The 20,470-nt window shown below is 37.5% G+C and overlaps 1 pseudogene across 1 annotated transcript; it reads right to left on the bottom strand.

Annotated features, from left to right (window-relative positions):
- Positions 1-49: 49 nt before the first annotated feature.
- Positions 50-9,828, bottom strand: LOC145995359 (protein DDI1 homolog 2 pseudogene; annotated as a pseudogene). The gene is made up of 3 exons (XR_014442441.1): positions 9,702-9,828; positions 3,019-3,869; positions 50-115 (listed from the first exon to the last, which is right to left on the bottom strand). The product of XR_014442441.1 is annotated as a protein DDI1 homolog 2 pseudogene (transcript).
- Positions 9,829-20,470: the final 10,642 nt, after the last annotated feature.

Genomic DNA, 20,470 nt, shown 5'->3' with positions numbered 1-20,470 from the left:
CAGAAACACGTCTTACTCCTTCAGGCACTGTCACTCAACTACTTTCCACCTAGCACACAAAACTGACACTGCTTGAAGACGAAGGATGGAAGTCTCCGATGCCATAGTTATTTCTCTAAAAAGAGAAGAAATGTTGACTTCAGAACAAAACGGCACGTACTTTTGGTGTGCACCTCGTATATAGCTTTCTCTCTCTCTCTCTAACTACATCCATAAGGGACAAACTTTCAAGAAGCATAATACGTATATTGTTCAGCGTAGCATACTGCTATCACTCATCTTTGGTTTTGTATCATCAGTTACCTTTGTATTACATACTCATACTTATAAATTGGCGAAATTCGTGGCACAACGGTTAGCACAATAGTTAGCACAACGCGCTACGATCCTAAGAGTCCCGAACTGGACATGGGTGTTCGGTCCGATTGCCCCTTCATAAATTTCATCATCATCACTCTTTCTCATTGCCGCGATTATTCAAAAGTGGCAGAAAAGGATCGTAAAATAACAAATATGCAATACAAGTATAATACAATTTGTTGTATTTTACAAAAAGTTATTTACAATTAATATGCTTATGTTAGTGCAAAAACAATGATGGATAGTTTAATCATAAATATGACGGAAGAAAATGTAATAACCATTAATATAATATGAAACTTTGAAACTTTATCACCTGAGATATTTATGGAAATGTAAGTAACTAATTCGTTCTAACAATGCGTCCCGAGGATACGTACCGGTAATTCACATAATTTGTATAAATTATTTAATTCGTGTTTTCTGTAAAAGGCAAAATACATCTGCCTCTTGTTAGTGGAGGTTTTGTCTCTGTTGGAAGACAATAGATATGAGATGAAAATAGAAATACATAACCTCCCCACCCCAAGGATCATATTGAACTGGTGGTATTTATAAACAATCCATAAGTGACTAAATAGAGACGAACTCCAGCTCGCCTCATAAAATCAGAACTATGACTGCTTTAATGTAATTAAAATAACGCGCAATTACAACATAATCTAATCATATCGAACCAGCATGTTCTCTTCTTACTTTTATTACAGCAACATCGAATAATACTACGGTATCTCAATGCTTTCGCCATTATCGGATGTCCCCGGAGAATCCTGCATTAGCTGCATGAAGCCAGATTTACGTTGTTCCAATGTAATTGTTTGGACATTAGACACATGAGCTAGCTATCAGGTTTAGCCAGTCAATATTGACTTGTCCGGATTTCAAAATTTAACAGCGATATTTAGACAAACGAGGAAATTACACATTGAGCAAGCCAGCTAGATTGCAATTGCTACTACTGACCTGATGCAAATTAAACAGAACAATGAAAACATAACAGCAGCTGTTGCATTTTTTGTTATTGTTCAAATATTGCATGAAGGCGTGACTTTTTTATTCTCATTTCATGGTAAGTTAAATAGCGAAAAGTATCCAGGTACATGATGTATGTATGTGTGGGATGATATGTATTTGTATTTGCAAACCTTATGTCAGATATTCCTTTTTCGTGGGGATGAACTGATAATTGAAGAAATGCAATGATGATACATAAGTAAGTCAGTAAATAGTTCACAAACGTTTATTTAAGAAAATACTAAGTGAGATTCTGACTTGAAATCCGTTTTTAATCCCAAAAACATTGATACACGTATCACATCGCTTTATCAGTCCCCCAAAACCTGCAGCATAAAAGTCTTTGGGCTGCTGTCCCAGAATCTTTCGCACCTCACGTTCAACATCTTCATAATACGCGATACGTTTGCGGCCACCGTGAGCACACTATTCGGAAATTCAAACGATCCTGCATTATGCTGTAGGCTAAACAATGAGAACACACTATTGCAATTGCTATGCTTTCTATCGTCACTCGCTTGTCAGCTCGAATCTTCTCCTCCACCCGTGCCATCTCCACGTACAGTCCTCGAGTACAGTCGCCATTTTAAAACTGAGCTGTCCATGCGTGCGTCTGCTATCTAGCAAACTGCTGACTGAATGTTATAAAGCTGTATTGTGCTTCCATCTAATGACACCTGTAGAAACTACTCACTACTATTTTCAGCTGTCCCGCATCAGTTTGTGACCTATTTACTGACTTCCCCTCGTACATTCATGCTCAACCACGGCTCGAACCTTGGATCTCTGACTTCGTACAGTGTTACACTGGCTTATCCGTCATCTCCTATGAATGAGAATAATTTATTTTGGTGTATATATATGAGTATATTCCGAAGGTTCTGAATGTTATTGAAATAATTATAACATTCACTGGAAGCTGATGCCATTTTGGTAGTCGTGCAACTTTAACGGTGGACTGAAGATCTTTTAGAAATAAAATGCGATCGAATGATAATAAAGTATGTTGATTCATAACTCATTGTGTGTCTCTGTCGCGGAGGGTATAGAGCGATGTTGCTATCGACGGTTCCACGTTCGAGTTCCGGCCTGGGAATGAGTGTTCCTTTGTCAAAATGTTTGTCAAAATTTCTTTCAGTTCCACCGTACTCTTATAGTTGCTAATCGGGAGTATATCTTCAGTTTAAAGTGGAATCCGATCCATTGTTCTATGTGGTTCCTTGCAGAATCGAACCCGGGATCTCTTGATTTTAATGGAGCAACATTTATCACTACAAAAATCGGGGTGGCAGGGTCTTCCTTCTTAAGTGTCCCTTCATTGACTTTACCCAATCATCATTCATCCTTATCATCTCGATTGCCAAAACAAGACGAAAGAAATTTGTCTGCACTCTGTCCCGTCTAAATTCTAATGGGTTCTATTGGGTTCCTCTGCAGGACTCGAAACTTTTTTCTCCGACAATTTAAATTCGGTCCAAGTTGCGTATTGTTTCATTGAAAAAAGGTTCCTGGACCTATTTTAAATCGATGCTGAAATAATATACCTGGACCGAATTTAAATTTATTCTGTAAAAGGGTTCCTGAACCATATTTAAATTCATCCGGAAAAAATGTTCCTGGGCCGAATTGAAATAGGTTCTTTACAAATATCAAATCCATATGAGAGCAAATGAAACCATGTGGGATTCTTCCCAAGACCTTCTGGACCCCCACGCCTTTTGCTATTCCTGCCCACCTGTTGTCTACCAGTCTCATGATATGGCACCTTTCGGCACATGCAGCGGACATTATTGTTGTTTGAGCTCCTGAATCAATGAAAGCCTTGACAGGATGGCCATTCACTCTGCAGTTGATGTAGAGCATAACCACAGTTCCGAACGTCTCCGGATTGTATTCCATGGCTGCCTCCATATTCGCTTCAATGTTCTTCTGGCGGATCTCCTCCGCTTTCAATCTCTGCGCCTCCGTGTCAAATGGATCTGCATTCATCATTCGAATCCTCTGCCTTTCTCGATCCGCACGGGCCTCCTGCTGCTCACGTAAAACTGATTCAAACCGTTCTAGGTCACCGCTGAGCAAAGCATCTGCCAGGCGAGGGTTGTTCTGTTTAAGCAAAGCAAGCTGGTCGGGGTTTGCCATGAACATGTCCCTGATAAAGGACGGGTCGTCTTCCCTCTGAGAGCCTACAGGCGCAGGTTGCGTCTGGGGGACTTCAATGCCACTAAAATCCAAAGTTGGGACACCTGAACCTGGCAAACTTTGTTGGCTTTGAGCACCAGACAACATGTGCTGCATAATAACTATATCTCCGTCCTTTATGCTTAAGTCTTTTAAAGACTTTTTATCATCCATAAGAGGCCTTCCATTAAAAACAATAACAATTTCCGGTCCAGGAAATCCGGATTCAACTTCACAAAATGCTTTAAAATTTTCCAGCTCCAAGTCTTCACTCACGTCCAACGTAAAATTTCATCCGCTAATGTCGTTACAGTAACCTTGTCACGGACGCACAAACGACGAAACGATCGCAATGACAGGATCGCAAATTGTCACGAACGCAATGGCAGTGCCACTTGCCAAGGACGACGTGACTTCCAGTCGGACGTAAAGTTGTATATCCAAATATACTGTGGACAAATAAGGCACAGGCGAAGAAAAACGTACAACCACTGATCGGTTGCACGGCAGCTGCTAAACTGGACGCGACGAACGTCTCGACGCTACTGTCAATTCAACCTCTTTCACAGCGAGCGCGGCTCTGCTCGTCTTACCTACCTGCGAGACTTACTATGGCCGTTACGCGCGCTTATTCACGCATGAGGGTTGACCTTAGCTTAATGTAAGACGCAATTCATCTGCGTAACATATATATATGTATGTTCATATAACTATAACTGTGTGTTATTTCACTCTCCACTATAGATAACCTTTCAGTAACACACACACAGAGAGCTGCAAGTTATGGTAATCCTAGCCTGCCTCAATCTTCCAAATACCTTATGTTCTAATTTCACCTCGGCTAAAACTCAGACGGCTAAAACTCAGACGGCTAAATGGGATACTCTGACCCCTCTCAGGTACGGGCTTGGTGAATAAAGCATTGAGAACTTAAGGGTGTTGTTGGTGAATCATGAAATAAATGAACGACTATTCTCAAATTTTAAGATTGGCAACTGCATCTTCTGGGAGGTTACTTTGACCTTTCTTTTCATTCATTTTTATCCAGGAGATGGTTTATTTCCAATACATACGAAAGCTTACATTACACTCAAGTTACAATTTACAGTCCATGAATATCCTTAAATTTAAAATAAATACAGAATCCCCTGTTCGTTAATATTAGATTCGATGAATCCAGAATTCTAATTTGCTGCATGTCTCCACGGGAAAAATCCAAATATGTATATGTGCAGGGAATAGTTACGTGTGTATGTGCGTCGCTAGGAGGAAGCCGTACCAGGGAAGAGAACCCTGTCGTTTTTGCAACCGTAGACGAAGCTTACGGCCTACCATTCAGTAGCAGACAAAAACTTTCGTACGTGCCCCTTCCTACAGTATTGCGACCAAAATGTGTCACGAGTGTCGATGTTAATACGGGCAGGATTTTTAAACAGAATAGAATCTACGGGCTCCACTGAGTACTTGGGATCGAGAAACGTTAATAGGCCGAGCTTGCAACAAGATACACTCCAATGATGACATTTCCATTGAAAAACGAGACATATTGCATTACATGTCTAGTTTTGCTTCCTTGCCCAAATAAGTCTACGTTGAATAAATTTTGAAGAAGGCCAAAATAAAGTTCGGAGATCTGAAATTCTATCATTTATCCGTAAGAATGAGAATATATGGGTCAACAGTGACAAATGCATGTCCAATAGGTAGGCGTCATTAACCTCAAAGGATTTCGGCCGATCCTAACCTGTCGTCCCATAACATTATAAATTTCGAAGTATAAATTGTGCTTGGCGAAATACAGGTATCTTTATTCCCAAGTGTCATTAGATGTTTATATCGTAGAGCCGACGCTGATGGAATGCGTGCAAACTAAGCTCCGCATTTACTTATATACCTTTCCAATCGATGCTCACTTGTTAAGCATTACGTAATTTGCACAGCGCGACTTGCGACATTTCCAAAAACTAAATACTCATCAATGTCTATATTCACAATCTCAATATCAAAGTTGAACTAATTTCCACGTTGCAGCAAAACCAAATAAAATTGTATAAGGGGAACGATTCATCTCTGTTAATAAGGACTAAACTCTAATCATTCCCCGTTGCAACTTGAACCTTATTGAATACATTAAACTTAAAAGAACAGATTCGATCTTCCCATTGTTGTTAAACGAAATCTATGTCAATCTAAATCATAAACATTTTTCTGCCGTGAAAGAACACAGATTTACATATCCAATATTAAAGATTCGGTCAGAAAATTAACATATAGATTATTACATTAGGCTGCGTTTACACTTATTGTTACAATAAAGAAAATATTAGTGGATTTTATAAGTCTAATAGTAATCTTTCTATTTATCAAAAATTATGAAATATTAAATATTAAATATCAAATAATATGAACTAACTAATATAAAATAACCCAGAATAATTAACGGCACATGGATATGAGCCGTGAGGTTCATATCATATGGCCCCCACTTTGAAAATCGTTTCTTGGACGAAATACATATATACATATATAAATGAAGGAGAAGAACGATTTACGGAGAATATGCACTATACGAATTACCCTTTTATCACAAAAATACTAAATAATACGATAATAATACAAAGGAATATTTACAGGTACAGTCATCTACTAAAACCATTAAATATCTATGGGTATTACAAACATATTATATACACCAAACACCTGGAGTGTTAGTCATAATATTTCCTTTAAATTTCAAGGAACTTTCATGCAAACAATGCCCTTATTGACACAAACATGTTTCATCAGCCTTTTCTTTAATTTGCTACGGCTGCCCACATACTTAAGTTCTGCAACCATACGGCTAACAAGTTCTTCAAACTTCAGTTGTTTTCCAGCGATTTGCTTGGAAATCTTCTCCTTAAGATTCTGATTAGAACCTTGATCGATTTCACACACTAAAGGAAAATTTCCTTTCGAGTCTACCTCACTGATTTCTTCCATTTCACTCCAAACTGACTCTTCACCAAGGGCACTAAGTTCGTCATAAAGTCTTGGCGATATGGTTAGATCCACCAACATTTCATCGTCCAGACTAATCTCACTTAAACCATCATCTTCACATATTGTTCGGGAACATTCCGGTTTTTCTTCTACAGGCACTTGCATTTTCATAGTCTTTATAATTAAGTCCATTCGGGATTCTTTGCGACAACCGCAAAGGTTACACATCTCGATTTCTTCTTCAGTTTGTACCGCCACATCCATTACATCTCTCTGCACATGCACGGCGCCTTGCATCATCGTAGAGAGCAACGGATCTCGACCACCATCTTGAATTCCTATAGGATTCTTGAAGTCTTTATTGCCAGCAATTTCCTCAACTTCTTTTACGTTTGTCCCAGAGAGTTCTGCGGTTAACGACTTCCTCAACAGGGAAAACTGCAAAGACATCTCTTCTTTCAGATATTTCTTGAAGTCGGCAATTTCTTTTGTCACGTGTTCACGCAGCGAATCCTCCAAAGGTTGGATCTGCTCGGACACAACTTCTGAAATTAGTTTCTCTGTTTGTATTTCTCTGTACATATCTTGTTCTGTCTTTTCGAATTCTCTCTGCCACTCGACGTATTTTCTTGAATTTATTTCATGTAGCTTACGCTGATACTCCATCCTTTTCTTCCCTTCTTCTGGATTTACTTCGGGTCGGACGTAAGACATTAGCTTTAGTGGATCCTTGTTATATAATTGCGCCTCTGACACAACTGATGAACATCCTAAGGACGTTGAGTGTTTTATCTTAAAGGACTGCATCTCTGGATTCAATTAAAATGTTTATCTTCCTTCCGTCTCAATCTAGCTTTCACCAATCTTTTTCTCAATCGAGCCTTCACCAATCTTTTTCTCAATCGAGCCTTCACCAATCTTTTTCTCAATCTAGCCTTCACCAATCTTTTTCTCAATCGGGCCCTTCACCAATCTTTTTCTCAATCTAGCCCCACGTTTAGGGTGCCAATTGTCACGGACGCACAAACGACGAAACGATCGCAATGACAGGATCGCAAATTGTCACGAACGCAATGGCAGTGCCACTTGCCAAGGACGACGTGACTTCCAGTCGGACGTAAAGTTGTATATCCAAATATACTGTGGACAAATGAGGCACAGGCGAAGAAAAACGTACAACCACTGATCGGTTGCACGGCAGCTGCTAAACTGGACGCGACGAACGTCTCGACGCTACTGTCAATTCAACCTCTTTCACAGCGAGCGCGGCTCTGCTCGTCTTACCTACCTGCGAGACTTACTATGGCCGTTACGCGCGCTTATTCACGCATGAGGGTTGACCTTAGCTTAATGTAAGACGCAATTCATCTGCGTAACATATATATATGTATGTTCATATAACTATAACTGTGTGTTATTTCACTCTCCACTATAGATAACCTTTCAGTAACACACACACAGAGAGCTGCAAGTTATGGTAATCCTAGCCTGCCTCAATCTTCCAAATACCTTATGTTCTAATTTCACCTCGGCTAAAACTCAGACGGCTAAAACTCAGACGGCTAAATGGGATACTCTGACCCCTCTCAGGTACGGGCTTGGTGAATAAAGCATTGAGAACTTAAGGGTGTTGTTGGTGAATCATGAAATAAATGAACGACTATTCTCAAATTTTAAGATTGGCAACTGCATCTTCTGGGAGATTACTTTGACCTTTCTTTTCATTCATTTTTATCCAGGAGATGGTTTATTTCCAATACATACGAAAGCTTACATTACACTCAAGTTACAATTTACAGTCCATGAATATCCTTAAATTTAAAATAAATACAGAATCCCCTGTTCGTTAATATTAGATTCGATGAATCCAGAATTCTAATTTGCTGCATGTCTCCACGGGAAAAATCCAAATATGTATATGTGCAGGGAATAGTTACGTGTGTATGTGCGTCGCTAGGAGGAAGCCGTACCAGGGAAGAGAACCCTGTCGTTTTTGCAACCGTAGACGAAGCTTACGGCCTACCATTCAGTAGCAGACAAAAACTTTCGTACGTGCCCCTTCCTACAGTATTGCGACCAAAATGTGTCACGAGTGTCGATGTTAATACGGGCAGGATTTTTAAACAGAATAGAATCTACGGGCTCCACTGAGTACTTGGGATCGAGAAACGTTAATAGGCCGAGCTTGCAACAAGATACACTCCAATGATGACATTTCCATTGAAAAACGAGACATATTGCATTACATGTCTAGTTTTGCTTCCTTGCCCAAATAAGTCTACGTTGAATAAATTTTGAAGAAGGCCAAAATAAAGTTCGGAGATCTGAAATTCTATCATTTATCCGTAAGAATGAGAATATATGGGTCAACAGTGACAAATGCATGTCCAATAGGTAGGTGTCATTAACCTCAAAGGATTTCGGCCGATCCTAACCTGTCGTCCCATAACATTATAAATTTCGAAGTATAAATTGTGCTTGGCGAAATACAGGTATCTTTATTCCCAAGTGTCATTAGATGTTTATATCGTAGAGCCGACGCTGATGGAATGCGTGCAAACTAAGCTCCGCATTTACTTATATACCTTTCCAATCGATGCTCACTTGTTAAGCATTACGTAATTTGCACAGCGCGACTTGCGACATTTCCAAAAACTAAATACTCATCAATGTCTATATTCACAATCTCAATATCAAAGTTGAACTAATTTCCACGTTGCAGCAAAACCAAATAAAATTGTATAAGGGGAACGATTCATCTCTGTTAATAAGGACTAAACTCTAATCATTCCCCGTTGCAACTTGAACCTTATTGAATACATTAAACTTAAAAGAACAGATTCGATCTTCCCATTGTTGTTAAACGAAATCTATGTCAATCTAAATCATAAACATTTTTCTGCCGTGAAAGAACACAGATTTACATATCCAATATTAAAGATTCGGTCAGAAAATTAACATATAGATTATTACATTAGGCTGCGTTTACACTTATTGTTACAATAAAGAAAATATTAGTGGATTTTATAAGTCTAATAGTAATCTTTCTATTTATCAAAAATTATGAAATATGAAATATTAAATATCAAATAATATGAACTAACTAATATAAAATAACCCAGAATAATTAACGGCACATGGATATGAGCCGTGAGGTTCATATCAACCTTCATTGTGCTTAGTCTTTTTTAACAACAAACCAAATAACCTGAAGATTCGATGTACTGTGTAATTTTGAAATATAAAGCCGAAACACAAAGTTTTGTAGCAATTACACTTGAAATTTATTCCTCGAGTAAATGAAACATGACTTTAAATACATAGTATCGATATAAATAATATAATACAGACACAGCTTCACTAAGCACTGAATAATTATAATACAATCAAATCTATTGTGAATTTAAATGTTAAGACAATGACAATATATTTCTATTTATTATTGAACTATAAGGCACGTCCAGAAAGTAAGTTCCGTTTGGTAATAAAATTAAATTGTGTACAGATACAGAAAAGTTATTTATTGCACAAAATTCTACAACTCTTAAACTACTTTTCCACATAACTGCCGAAATTTTGCAGGCATTTGTCATAGCGTGGCACAAGTTTTTGTATACCTTCTTCATAGAAATTTGCCGCCTGTGTCTTCAACCAGTTGGAAACAGTTTCTTTCAGCTCGTCGTCATTGTTGAAGTGTTGACCGCCAAGGAAAGACTTGAGATGTAAGAACAGATGAAAGTCGCTAGGAGCGAGGTCAGGGCTGTACGGAGGATGGTCAAACACGTCCCAGCCAAATCCCTGTAGGAGGTTTTTCGTCACATTTGCAGTGTGTGGTCGTGCGTTGTCGTGAAGAAAAACAACACCTTTTGACAGCAATCCTCGACGCTTATTCTGTATTGCGCGGCGCAATTTCCGAAGTGTCTCGCAATAAGCATCTGCTGTGATTGTTTGACCACGCGGTAAGAAATCACTAATTGCAAACCTTCGGTTTTCCTGGATCTTGTCATCAATCGCGTGAACCAGTTCTTCTGTAACCAAAGATGGACGCCCACTTCGTTCTTCATCGTGCACATCACTACGTCCGTCATTGAACTGTCGGACCCATCTTCTCACCATTGAATCACTCATCGCATTTGGTCCGTAAACATCGCAAATTTGCCGATAAATTTCACTTGGTTTCACTTTCCTCGCATTCAGAAAACGAATCACAGATCTGATTTCACAAGCGGCGGGATTTTCAATCAACACCGACATTGTAAAGAAGCACAACAAAGCGTACGTGACTGACAGCGATCTCCAAATGGCTCACGTTTCTTCTCCTTGATACAGAGCGTCTACCGCGCATGTGCGGAACTGCGATCGCAGCGCTGCAGCGGAGATAAATTGAAACGGAACTTACTTTCTGGACGTGCCTGTATATGTTATAAAAGGAAGTGCTAAGTCTACTTTAATTCCCTTTTGAACACGTTTGTTATAATTTGTGCATAGTCTGATAACAACTGAAGATTTAAGTGTATCATTTTTCGATTTATCAATAAATATACTTCACGAATGCGGTTTCTAGTGGATACTATACTCTGTCCCGGTTTCTCTTGAGCATGCGAACGAAAACACGTAAGAGGAAATTATATTCCTTGGAGGGGGAAAGCGACTGCAGTTACCAGCCTACCGAGCAGCGTGTACTACTTTGCTCTGTCCACTAGATTTCCCCCTCTGCTCTGGTGTTATGCGCGGCCTTGCTCCAGAGATAAACGATACAGAGTATAAGTAAAAGTGTTGACATTTATGTACTTCAATAAAGGACATCCTTACACCTCAGATAAGCCGAGATAAGCTTTAGATTGATAATAATTAACACTGTGTGGAAGGTCACTTGGAAGTTGAAAGTACCAAGATATCCGCATTTCAAACCTTCGCGGTGAGAGATAAATCATAAATCACAGTTTATCTCCTGCTAATGAGTATATCAGCGTCAGCGTGCGAGCAGCAGAAAGAAATAACTCACTTTGCACACGAACAGGAATAAATTCATGTTAACATTAAAATCTTAATGACAACATTAAATAAACACTAGGATAGGGAGTGTATATAATATATACGTATAATCGATATGTTAAAGGGAAAATTGGCCTACATTCGTTGACAGTGACATATGACGATCGCCGAGGAAAGTAGTTAATGAGCAAAGGAAGCCGGGAACGAGGCGGTATTGATGGCATGGAACTTATTTGGAAATAGGTGATGAAATTCTAGCAACCATTCGTCAAACACCCGAACCTCTTTCTCATCTGTAACAGCCATCACGAAAATGCGTGTTCGATCTTCATCCTTTCCTTGTGAAACGATTTATCATCTTTGAGGAAGAATGAGCTTTGCTTAGAAGAAAGATTTCCATTGGAAGTTACTAAAGGTTTGAATGTTATTTAACGTCGCTTTTAACTTTTCACTGTTTATATCAACGGTGTAGAATGACTATAGTTAGAAGAAATAGCAGACAGAACGAACATAATGCAACAGCTATTTTCGCGCATTACCTCTAACCTGAAGCTTTTACACGAATGTTTTGTTTGTTGCAAATAGCCAACGTACTAACGCACCTAGCATTTTGATATCAAGGTTCAGTGTTTTCATGGGACAGTTGTGCTTAAACTGATCTACATTCTAAGAAGTTGTTCATCAAGGACATTTACTGGCACTTATCAGTAGCTCCATAAAGGGGGGGAGGAGAGATTGACATAGATAATACTTTATATATTTATATGTACACAATATCTGCCCCTCTTGAAGATTTTGAGAGGGAAGATGGTGCCTTCTCCCTCAAAGGCGACATCTATGATATTGTGAGGTTCATTCAATGAACACATTTTCTCAGACTGCAGAACTGGAAGATATCCTTGCGTATAGGCAGCCCCAAAACCTTCAATAATTCACGGGATTGTATAACATTTAAGGATGTCGCTCCTATTGAAACAGTGAAAGAATAGAACATCTTGCAAAGGTAACATCATCTTACGTTCAGTTTTAATTTCACAATTGATTGAATTTATTTATTTTTCCGCGCTTTTCTATCAGTTTTGCTAATCGAAAAGATGAGGATTAATGGCGACAAGATAAAATGGGTGAAAGGACAATAACAAACACTCAATGAAAGCAGACAGAACTTATACGGGCTGTGATTCTAGATGTCAGAGCCACACTAGTCTGAAAAATGGAGTCAAGGCTGTGCTACGTGAAAGGGAGGTTGGCAATTGGGTATCTTCGCAAAGGGTCTCCTTAAACTCCAGAAATTAAAACGAGACCAGAAGTGTTAAATCAGAAGTGAAGAAAAGAAGTCAATGAGTGCAACAGTGAATCTGTTAGAAAACCCATTTTGATAACAGACTACACAAACATTTGTTAAATATCAGTAATAATAATAATGTTATATGTTTAAAATTCATATTTAGTGCAGTAGACTTATGAGTAGTGAACGTAGAGTTTTGAATTGTCAGAATCACGAATCCTTTCATAGTAAGTTATGTTTAATAATTATTTTCCTTTGTGTTATTCTTCTAAATAAATTTTATTTTTCTTTGTCTTTCTCTTCTCAAGTCTTATATACAGAGAGGGGGCATACAAACAGAGTAAAAGGCTCCTGGATCACAAAGCGACAGGTAATAAAGATCGGCAACGTCCTGTGTAAGATATCGTTTAGTAAGTCCGTGCAAATATTTTGCTCTTCCAAGGAATGACAATTGTGATATATTTTATTTACCCGTTTCCTGATTTGAAGATGCAAGACCCACTTCTGTTGCTTCCCTTTCTTGACTCTTCTCTCTTCTCCTGTATCCTCCATTTTTTATATTTCTATGTTTATCTTTTCCATTTCGATGGCCCATCTCGCTTTATCTCTGTGCTCTTTCTTTTTAGTGTTTCTTCATTTGCCTTCTTTCTATTTCTCTATGTGCTGATTTTTCTTTCTTTCTCTTCCTTTACTTTTCCTTCTATCTTTCTTTCCATTTCTTCCTTTATTTTTCTTCTATCTTTCTTTCCATTTCTTCCTTTCTTATCTCTTTATTACTTTTTACTATTTTTCTTACTCTTCCTCCCTTTATTTATCATTTTCTCCATGTTCCCTTTTCTTTCTGATGTCTTTCTCTCTTTCTTTTTCTTTTTCCCCTTCCCTGTCTTTCTTCCTTCTCTCACTCAGTTTAGGGAAAAAATATCATGCTCCACGAGAGAGAGAGAGAGAGAGAGAGAGAGAGAGAGAGAGAGAGAGCGCAGCCGAAATCATTACGAAATTTGTCTCTGCTCGCCACCAAAACGGAAGGGAAGTTAATTTGCTCCCGGTTTACCAGGAACAGCGGGATCGAAGGTTCCCGGCGTTGACTGACGTGCCTTCTCGGCTCTCCGTGAAGCCGACCGATACGTTTCATCGACGCGAAGTAGGCGCGAGAGAAAAGAGGGAGGGGGGAGCTCCCCCTCCCCCTTTAATCAGCTGACCCCACGGGCTCTACCTCCGTGCTAATTGGTCCATTCTGTATCAGTCAGAGCCACTTCTCGGGGGATGACTTACTCTGGCGGGTGATGGAGTTGCTATCGTATCCGTCCCACCTCCCCCTCCCCCTCCTCGGTTGCCTATCCCCACCGCAAAAATGGGGATTGCTTTGTAAACCGCAGGCACGCTGAGGGTTCGTGTTGCTAACACGTTCGTGCAATGTTAGATTGTGGGCAGGAGGAAACGAGGATACACTTCTCTGTACATCAAGAACTCTTTCTCTCGGCAGAGGCACTCAATTTCCTATTAGACATATTGGCTCTCACACACGGAAAACAAAATCTGTTAATTGACACAAACACGTATGTTGACTTCACACACATCACTTGAAATGCGCCGACCTCCGTAGGGGAGTAGTTAGCACACTGCGCTACGACGCCAGGGGTTACGCTTTCGAATCCCGGTCTGGGCATGGGTGTTCGTTGTGAGTGTCCCTTCATCAATTTCATCATATCATCACTCATCCTCATCTTTGATTAGCCAAAATTAGCAGAAAAGAGAATAACAATAAAACAAATCAATGCACTGGAAATGCATCAACTTTGACGTATTTTGAGTGCATCAATTGGCACAGTTGTACATGTAATTTTGGTTTTTTATCGCATTTGAACTACTTAATTGATAGTGCAGCTATACCCTCGTATGCATTCCACTGTATTTTGATGCACCAACAATATACAATTAGTACAATGTGCGTCACATTTTGGGTTCTGTGTGCAGTACCACATTTAAGTGCATTAATTGCTGATGATGCATTGTGGTACATCAAAATATACATAGAAGTGCATCAAAGGGTACTTGCAGTGGCGGCGATTAGGGGGGCAGTTTTTGCCACTTTTGCCCCCGCACTATGTTAAACATTATCTACTAAAGGGAGTAAACTGTCCTGCACCCCAGTTTTGGAACCCAATCGCCGCCACTAGGTACTATATCACTGTTGTTCCATGTTATGCACTAAGAATGCATCAGCACAGAAGATCAGACGCGATTATTTCAAAGAAACCACAATTCCGCGTTTAACTGTGACAATTAATATAACAAAAGCACACACCATACTTAATTTGATTTAAAAAATGGCAGAACATAAAAATAAACACAGATCTTAACTTTCACTTAACGATGATTTGGTGTCTGTGTCTAAAGTAAGTGTGATTTTGTGTGAGATTTGCGTTGTGTGCTGTCCATATGTACTTTCGCGATTAGCCAAAAGTGGCATGAAACCGAAATAAAATATATCAATCAATACAAATACAGATAAAATGTAGGGCTGATGCGATACCACTTTGAACCGGAACCGATACTCTCACCGATATCCACCCATAACGATACTTGAAAATTGTAATAATTAAAAGTTATTCAAAATATTAAGTGATATTAGTGTGTATGTATTCCACTTTAATTACATGCATTAATTTACCAAGAATTTTGGCATTAAATTATTCAAAAATTACGTGAGGATATTGTTTGTTTGAACTAAATTGTTGTTTTGCTAATCGGGTCTGGACCTACAGTTTAAAGTGGGATCCGAACCACTGTAAAATGTACCTACCTGCACGGGTATCCAACCTGGTACTTATTGAATACAAGGCGACGACTTTTCCACGACACCATTAAATTACACGTTACGTTATCACAAAGAAGTCTTTTGCACAGAAAACTGGTACAAAATAGAAGGAAACTGGGAATTTTGCATAATTTACAGGATATTTTGAGTTTCGCGCAACAATTTTGCGTAGCTCGTGGAAGACTAAATCCCAGAAAAGTAACGGTCGGTATCTGTTAATAAAATCCAACCGATACTTTCCGATACCGATACCAGTGGTATCGGCTCAGCACTAGTATAAAGGCAAGGTGAAATAACCAAATTAATATTTTCAAAGATGAAGATCACTTTAATTTTTTAGGCATTACTCAGTCCACTCACACAAGAACTTACGGGGACTAACAACAGGAGTATCACGAAATGATGAGTTACGAGTTCCACATTCATTATGTATTGAAAAAAAATACTGAATGCGAGTTTAATAATGCTATCAAGAAATTGAAACCTAAAAAAGCAGCTGGTCCCGATGGCATACCGCCTTACGTATTAAAGGGATGTGACGAGGTCTTGAAAAAACCTTTACTGGTGATATTCAATTTAATATTGGAATTACATACCTTTCCAAATATTAAAATTAACACGAGTGTGCCCAATTCTGAAATCTGGAGATAGTGGTAACATGGAAAATTATAGACCAGTTGAAATCCTTAGTGCTCCAGTCAAAGTACTAGAGCAAATTCTATATACTAGAATTTTTAATCATGTAAAAAGTTACATAAATAGTAACCAACATGGATTCTTTCCCCATAGATCCATTGTAACAAATTTAGTAAATTTCATTCAATGTTTATAATGCAATTCATAATCGGTCAAGTGTTCACACTATTTACATGGATTTCTCCAAAGCTTTTGATAAATTAAATCACGATGTATTACTATGTAAACTTGCAAACTTTGGTTTTACGAGTGACATGTTATCTCTCATTATTTCGTATCTTCACAATAGGAAACAATATGTGACTTACAAACAATCAGATTCACATCAATACATTGTAAATTCTGGATTCCCTCAAGGTTCGAACCTTGGTCCACTTCTGTTTATTATATTTATAAACGATATGTCACATAAACGTCAGTACTACAAACCTTTCATGTACGCAGACGATGTTAAACTGTATAAAGAAATTAATTGTACTCAAGATATGTTAGATCTTCAGAATGATATAAATGTACTCTATGATTGGAGTATGGATAACGATCTAAGGTTTAATATTAAAAATGTACCTTTATGGTAGTTTCGATGAATAAACACCCATATGAGTATTCATACAGAATTAGTAATGAAAAGCTGGAAAAAGTGTACTCTGTCAAAGATCTTGGTGTTGTTGTTGATTGTAATTTATCCTTTGAGGAACATATTTCGAATATTGTTAAGGATGCATATAGACGACTAGGATTTCTCATAAGAAGCTCAAAGAGCCTAAATAATTTAAACGTCATTATGCTCTTGTATAACAGTATGATAAGAAGTAAACTCGAATATGCGTCGGTTGTATGGTCTCCTGGGTTTATATCTTATAAAAATAGAATAGAGCAAATTCAAAAAAGATTTCTACGGTACTTATACTACAAGAAGAATCAAGTATCTGCTTACGAGATGAAATTATCTTATAAGTATATATTGAAAGAGTTTTGTTATGTAAGCCTCAGTAGTAGAAGAGAATTAGCACAACAAATATTTCTTTACAAAACAGTAAATGGAATTGTGGATAATAGTAACTTTCTTCATCAGTTTAAATTTAATTCTAGAAAATCTAATCTTCGGATGCGACACCTTTTCCTCTCTGATATCCCGAGAACAGAAAAATACAAATCATCACCTATACAGTATTCAGACTTTGTTCTGCATATAATAATATTTCTACAAAGCATGAAAATCTGGATTTTAGTCTGCCACTTTCTTTGTATCTAAAAAAACTAAAACCAATTTTTGAAAAAGACTAGATATACATCTTGAATCCATTCTACTGTGCATTTTTCCATTATTCTGAAATTATTTTACCTTCTATGCTATTTTTATTATTATTATTATTATTGTTATTGTTATTATTTTTTCCGTTCAATACTATGTAAAGGCTATGTTCTGAACAATGAATATTTATGTATATGGTTGGATGTATATATGTTTCTTTCCTGTTGTACTTCACTTATTATCTTGTCTATATAAATGCGTTTGTGTGTGTTTATATGTAATCTACACTCTTATATGTTAATTATTTGAATTTTGTAAGATTTCCTGTAATTGGAGATTTTCTCTGTAGGAAGCAAACGAATAAATAAATAAATAAATAAACCTAGCACTAACACTTACATTTATACACTTCACCCTGAATCAACGATAACAAGGAAACTAATTCCTTGAAAAAAATGCTACAGCCTTTAAAAGCATAAGTTCGGATTAAAATAATGTCAATAAGTTTAGAATGATTTAAACACTTAAACTTTGACTTGAGGAGCAAAATGTTAAAGGTTTCATGGAGCTAAACCGGCTGAAAAGGACCGTAATTTGAAAATCGTTCATTGATTTTGTCCGATATATCTATCCGTGCATTTCCCGTTCGTGTTAATCAAATTTTGATTCTCAGTAATCAAGTTTCAATGGCGCCCGATCGTTGCTCGATTATGAATTCCCAATAGAGCGGCTTCAATTTGGACTGTAAAGAGACAATTTTGGACGAAGAACGCCAGCACACAAGTATATTTCCATTTTGTATTTTCTGTACAATGATCCAGTTTAAAAATGCATCGTTTCTATTTGTATGATCAAGCAGTTCAATCTAATTTGTCAAGAGAGACAGGTGCCTGCACGGGTTTGATACCAGGTGGAGGTACATATTGGTTTGAGTCGAGCTTTAAACTGTAGGTTCAGTCCAGATTTGCTTACATGAAAAGTGGATTCATATAAATAACTTTAAAGAAATAAATTATAGAATAATGTACGAGAATGTAGCTCGTACATAAGGATTTTGTGGATATCACAATCACTTTTGATGAAAGTAGATTAATCTCGTAATCATTTAATGGTGTTTATTAGGCTCTAAGAGAGGAAAAGAAAGGAAACAAAATATATGTATATACTAATAGGGTGAAGCTCATAAGAAAGGAAATGTAATATGTAAACTGTAAATACACTTATATTTCTCTTGATTTAAAATTCAGTAATTTTTATAGGCAAAAATAGAAAACATTTTGTGTGGAATAATATACAAAATACTAATCATGTTAAATGGTAAATAGTGTCATTATCATAAAACCCTTCATAAATTTGGCAGCTGATATTTCACAATCTTTCATTAAGAAAGTTACCATAATTCAGTTAAAAAACTGTAAAAAATATTTTAAGTTGCAATTATGTAGTACATCAAGAAAGTTTTATTTACACTAGAAGAAAAGTTACTGAAATTATCATAGTTTCATTAACACACTTAACAAACATTTACATAGTAGGTTCATACGTACATCATCAGTCACAGAAAAATGTATATTTACATATAATTTATTACTTGCTTTAATCAAACTCTTCAAATATTCCACAGGGCCGTTTACCTAAAAAGAGCCTTTCTATATATATAAAAAAACAAACATGTATGGTGCCGAAAACCATACAAGAAATTTTAAGCGTCTTTTTTAATCGATTGAAATCAAGTAATTCTGATTTGAATAAATAGATTCACAAATGATTTTTTAAAATAAAAATCATTATTTGTATTCACCCTGCCTGCATGTGCATAAAGTGGAATTGAAAACAAATTTAAGATCGACAAAGTTTGGAGTCTGTAATTATGTGAAGTCCATTTGATGCTTACATTGGACGGTTTGATGTTCAATGCAGTACACTGTGGAATGCGCCACCACTGGGCCAAAACATTTTGAAATATAAACACATTTGATTAATTTGCGAAAGTGGTTCCAATCAAGTGTTCTAGGAATTCACGACAGGTTAAGTTGATTATTACCTCCCACGTTTCGAGCGCATACATTACTCTGATCATCAGGAAATATTGATTGGACACCAGGTGTAAGTTTAAATATGAGTAGATGAGAAGGCGGAACTTAGACTACTTCCTGTGATTGGTTTGCTCTGTATCCTGGTATTTCATCGACAGATGACGTGCTTTTACAGAGAAGTGGGTTTCAGGAGCAGCTGAGCTGTAGTTCCATGTTTCTGTTTAGGTTTGTGCTTTCTCGGACAATGGCTGTTATATGGCTTCGTCCCAGTAAACGGCACGTTTGGCTATGAATGCCTGCAATTAATTTTTTGTGACCCTCGATGATCTGTATTATGCTACTCCTGACATTTCTGGTTGGAGAATTCAAATGAAACTTTGTTCTTCCTTTCGTAGCTTCAAGTAAATTGGGTTTACTATGGCTGGAAATCCGGTAACACCGGTTTGAATCACGTCTCCAGAAAAGCTTCAATCTCTATCTTTGGTAATATTGTTTAATTGAATTTTTCACTCGCAAAATTGGAAACTTGTTATATCCGGTATACCGACAATATTAAAGAAGATGGTTCATTTTAATATTCTCCTGAATATCCACTACAGCCACCTGTTAGGTGCATAGACGTCCGCAGGATTTTTTACAGGGAGGGGCAAGAAAGGTATTTTTTTCCAAGGGGGCAAACAAGGCACATTTTCCCCAATAATAGTGGTGTTCCCTCAAAAAACATTGCTTACATTTGGATTTATCATATTCATGCAATAATTAACACATGTTATTGTGGCTGAAATGAAATTATATGTGAAAAATATATAATTTTCAGTTGACTTTCATTTTCCAGGGGGGGAACGGCA

Source organism: Lepisma saccharinum, chromosome 11, assembly GCF_977018435.1.
Source record: "Lepisma saccharinum chromosome 11, izLepSacc3.1, whole genome shotgun sequence".
Classification (NCBI taxonomy): domain Eukaryota; kingdom Metazoa; phylum Arthropoda; class Insecta; order Zygentoma; family Lepismatidae; genus Lepisma; species Lepisma saccharinum.
The sequence above is the reverse complement of the archived record's forward strand: the minus strand, read 5'-3'. Positions and strand labels throughout refer to the sequence as shown.